The 4,970-nt window shown below is 38.1% G+C and overlaps 1 long non-coding RNA gene across 1 annotated transcript; it reads left to right on the forward strand.

Moving 5' to 3' along the window:
- The first annotated feature begins 1,261 nt into the window (after window positions 1-1,261).
- Window positions 1,262-4,068, forward strand: LOC116383989 (uncharacterized). Its single transcript, XR_004212790.1, has 4 exons — window positions 1,262-1,688; window positions 2,009-2,103; window positions 2,318-2,394; window positions 3,098-4,068. It is a non-coding gene; the product is annotated as an uncharacterized LOC116383989 (long non-coding RNA).
- The last annotated feature ends 902 nt before the right edge of the window (window positions 4,069-4,970 follow it).

Raw genomic sequence — 4,970 nt, forward strand, 5'->3', positions numbered from 1 at the left:
TATATATATATATATATATATATATGTGTATATATATATATATATATGAGAACAGGATATATCGACAGGTACAGTATCATTGCAGAGGGTTTATTATTTATTACAAAGTTTGAGAAGTTGCCTTGTTTTAACAAAAAAAAGAAAAAAGATGAAATCTAAGTGCATTGTACATCTGTTACAGCAGCTTCAGGAAGGACAGCCTGCTGAGACTCAGTCACTGCAACAATGCGGTTTGTCACCAGATCATTTTTATAAATGTGTAAAGACTTGTATCACAACCTTTTATCGCTTTAGTTAATGAACAGATCTACATGAATTTGAAAATCTTGTAAAAATATGGGCAGATTGCAATGCAACTTTTACAGAACGATGTATGTCATTTTATTGTATTGAAAGTGTGTCCACCAAAATACTGCAGATAGTTTTTATTGTTACAAAGGTACTATTGCTATATGGTTGTCATCAACTAACGTATGAGCAAATTACAATCTAGTGTATCTTATAGATACTGTTATCTGGCATGAGCTGAACAGATTAAAATATTTTATTCAGAGGAACTGACAGACGTAAGGGTATTGCTGTATACATTTTGTACTGGACATCATTTTAAACAAATAAAAATGTAAAAAAGCTTTAGCAACATTGCTCAGGTCTTGAAAGAATTACTGTTTCAATGCATGGCCAATATTCTGTTTAAAGCTAATGGATGTTTAGTAGTGGGCTGTGAAGAAGAAACAAACTATTCCAAATGTTCAGTTTAAATTTGAGTATTTTGGGTTATTTTGAAGTCCTTATAACAAATATCATTTGGGCCCAAATGTGAGATTTCCTGCTTTTCTTTGTCACTTATTTTGGATATTTGGGCTGTTGGTCGAGATATATAAACCTGGCTATCGCTATTAAGCAGATATTAATTCAAAATGTTGCCATCTCATTGAGCCCATCATCACCAGAGCAGTCCTGTCGATGAAGGGGGGCTGGAGGATTGTTGCCCGTCTGCCTGCAGAAGGAGACAATGAGTCTGGTGTTTGAACAGAGGCCTCGGATTCTTCAGTCGGACAGCAGCTGCTGCTATTTGAATCCACACACAACGACTTCTGTTCAGCTGCCTCGGAGCAAACCGATAGGCCGCTCACCTGTGAGATAGTGACGGTTGAGCTGAGGACACTGCTGGTTATCTGTTATGAATTTTGCATTTGTACAGCACTTTTTTTTTTCTTTTTTTTTTTTAAGGACAGGTTCACATTGTTCAAGTGCATCTTTACACAACACAAACTTGTCCATGTGTACATTGCTTCTTCCTCCACAGTGTTTCCTTGCTGAGCTGCAGCAGATTAACATCAACTGTGAATTTTGCACTAAAGACTTCAGAGAACATCCTCTTTATTTGACTTCACTGGTTTGACTTAACTTAACATTTCAGAGTTGGCTTGCTTCATACTGTGAGAGAGAGAGAACAGGAAATAAACTTGAATTTGGTAGCCAAGTATGATTCATAGACTGTACGGACTGGTTTACCCTCCCACTGGGTGTGTGTGTGTACTCGTATAATGGTCCCAACAAGCATGACTTGCACTTTATTTTCCGTTCATCTTCGGACTGACGCTTTGTTCAGCTCTGCATCACCTCCAGGCTCAGCCGATACAAATCAGCCGCAGAACCATGGCTACGGTGTTTATTGAATATTGGTAAGTTTCATTTACAACATCATACTGTGCTGATAACTCCTGTGGTTAGGACAGACTGCAATTAACTCGTTAAAGTTGGGTTGTAGATTCATTTCTGATTTGAAATTTGGGCGTAGTTCCTGTTGCAGTTGCATGCGTAATATATCCGTATACCACATATTCGTATGCGACTGTAGCCGACAGCTTCATTTTCCAGTTTATCTATTAAGCTACTTGTATTTGCGTTGAACTCTAGCTTCAAATTCTATAGATTTTGACTTTGACCCGTGCGTACGTCCTTCATGTGTTTAAGAGTTAATGTGTTTTCTTTTGTGTTCCAGTGGCGGATGAGGTTACTCATCCCGCTACAGGGCACTAGCCGGTGAGCTCGAGAGGATTCCTGGTGTAAAGGTGACTGGACAAGTCGGGCGGTCAGGTAACATGAAGCTGCTTTTTCTTTCTTTCTCTTCAAAAAAAAAAAAGCCAGTTGTTCCAGTTCAATTATATCTTATTATAGGTCAAAAGAATACATGGGTTGTTTATATGTCAACTCTATTAACATATTGATGCTGATCATGTGTAAGTACTGAACTACATTATAATGAATTGACACTGATGCATCCCCCCCCCACACGCACGCACACGCACAGGAAGCTTTGAGGTGAAGGTGAATGGTCAGCTGATCTTCTCCAAGCTTCAGAAGGGAAAGTTTCCTGATCCTAAAGAGGTTAGTGTGTTAGTGAGATAGATATCTACTATCTTCTTTTTTTATCATAACTTTCATAACATTCAGCTCAACAAACAAAAACAATGTAGAAAAACTTTTTTTTCTTTTGGTGCAAAAACTTAAAGCAGTCTGACAATACTTTCACAAGCCATGTTACACCTGACTGCTTCCTCAAAGCAGTGCGTTACAGGCTACTGCAACTTGTGGTTTGGGCTCCACACCCACTTTAGACTAGAGGAACCTGACGTAATTACCAGGCACGACTGCGATGCTTGTATTGTTTTCACCTTGTGTGACTCACCCTCCACACTTAATGTGCCTGGTAAGATTTGGCATCAGATGATCTATAGTTTAGCTTCTGTTTCGGTGGCCTGTCGTTTGCAGAAAACTACAGGGGGAATACCAGGATCAAGACTCTTTGGTCACCTTTCTGGTTACTGATGGGATACACATCAATATAATATACATCAGCAATTTGACTTTCATTCAAATCAACTTTATTTCATATTCCAAAATAAACAGTTTGATGTTATTTAATGTCCAGCTGAAGCTCATTTAGTTGTAAACCAAAGTATTGATGATGGCGCTAGATGAGGATTACCAAAGTGATGGGGAAATGTCATGGCAATGCATCCATCAGTTGGACCAGAGTTGCATTGTTAAAAATAAGTCATAAAAATGCTTTTGTGTTTCATGTGACCAGGTGGCGGAGAAGGTGAAGAACTGCATTAAGAATGGCCATCAAGGAGGAAAAGGGGCGCAACATCAATCCAGCTATCATTAGAAGATGGAGGTTGAAACGTCAGCTGTATTCACACTGTAAGAACAACGGTTTGTTTCTTTTCATGGTTCAGGACACATTCGCTCACGGCTGCTAATCTGAATACTAAAGGGGATTCAAACATTAAAATATGACATTAAGACATTTTCAAAAACGTAATTTTGGACCAAAATCAAAACCTTAAAGTGTCGCCGTCAGCCATGAGAAGATCAGACCGTATGTCTTCACTGTGAATACAGACAAAGACGAGAAGATGATGAGGGCCACTCTGAGGAGCCAGGCACTGATCTGCACTTCTGTTTATGAATGTGCACACTAAAAGTCTTGCAGTGTGTACACGATGAAAGTCTAGAAGCTTTTCAGCTGACTGGAGCCTGAGGCACTGCTCTCGTCATGGCCGTCTGATATTTACTCATAAATAAATCGTCTCTACTGCTGCATTACTCGGGAATCTTTATCGAGCCAAAAATATATGGTTGTATGGTGAATATGAAGCTGCCACCGGCAGCTTGTTAGCTTAGCATAAAGAATGAAAAAGGGAAATCAGCTCTCTCATGGCAACAAAATCTGCCTTCTATCACTTCACTTCTTTTCTAACATATCAAATATATTTTATATTCATACTTTTTCAATTATATACATGGACTATTACCTGGATGATGTTTTGTAATAAAGAGCACTGCCATCTCTGTTATTCTAGCATGTTACCAGCTAAGATGACCATTAAACCAATGACAAATGTTAAATATGTGATATTTAATTTGACTTGGAGCATATAGTTGAACCTTTTTAAAAACAACTTACAGTATTGTTATAATGCTGTCATCTAATTTGTAATCAATTCCAACAAAACATAATTTCCTGAAGTGCAATAAAATATCTTTGAAAAATAAGTATTGTGAAATCATCATTGAGCGTCAATTTTAAATGTCTTTTGTGTGGTGATCATTGCTGACTGATGCTGTTTTAACTATTTCATTATCAGAAATGTCGGGTTTATATTATATATTGTCATTAACGTTTTTTTAAATTCTGCAAAGTAAGTAGTAACTTTAGGTGTCAAATAAAATAAACTGAGTAAAAAGTACATTATTTGCCTCTGAAATGTAGTAATATAAAATGTAATTTCAAATTCATTGCACTTTAGTGTAGCACGGGAATAAGTGTACTTGTTTACCGTCTGTGGAGACTTGATAATGTAATCGGAATGTTTCATGTTTGTTTTTTTCAGTGATTGTGACTACCAGGCTTCCTTTTATCACATCTCCACTCTCCTGTTTCAGAACATTGAGCAGTAATGTCTGATATCTGGACCAGCTGTCTGTTGTTGTGATGCTCAGCCTCGAGGTCACAGAGTTCCTCGTCACTCTTTTGGGGTCATCCCCCAGCGGCTCAGAAAAAAACTATACTTTTGGTGTCAATCCGCTGCTGGTTTAGTCTTTTCACGGGATTTGTTGACGGTGAAAACAATAAAAAGCACATATATTGCGGCTCTAAACTTTGACTTTTTAAATCCTCTAGATTAAGTTCTAAATCAGCTACAGTGGACTGCTCTCCATGTAATCTTTGCACCGTATAATCCATATCCCAAACAGACAACGATAATAACAGCAGATGTGTCTGCTGTTTGCAACACTCTATTTGAGTTCCACTGGTAGAGTACAAACTATCAACAGGAAACACAGATCCCCACATCAGAAGTTGTTGTGGTTCTCTTTCGCGCAAACAATGTGACTATGTTGTGACCATAATACTGTGTGTGTGTGTGTGTGTGTGTGTGTGTGTGTGTGTGTGT

The sequence above is a fragment of the Anarrhichthys ocellatus genome, unplaced genomic scaffold (assembly GCF_004355925.1).
Source record: "Anarrhichthys ocellatus isolate YVR2014 unplaced genomic scaffold, GSC_Weel_1.0 scaffold8, whole genome shotgun sequence".
In the NCBI taxonomy this organism is placed as follows: domain Eukaryota; kingdom Metazoa; phylum Chordata; class Actinopteri; order Perciformes; family Anarhichadidae; genus Anarrhichthys; species Anarrhichthys ocellatus.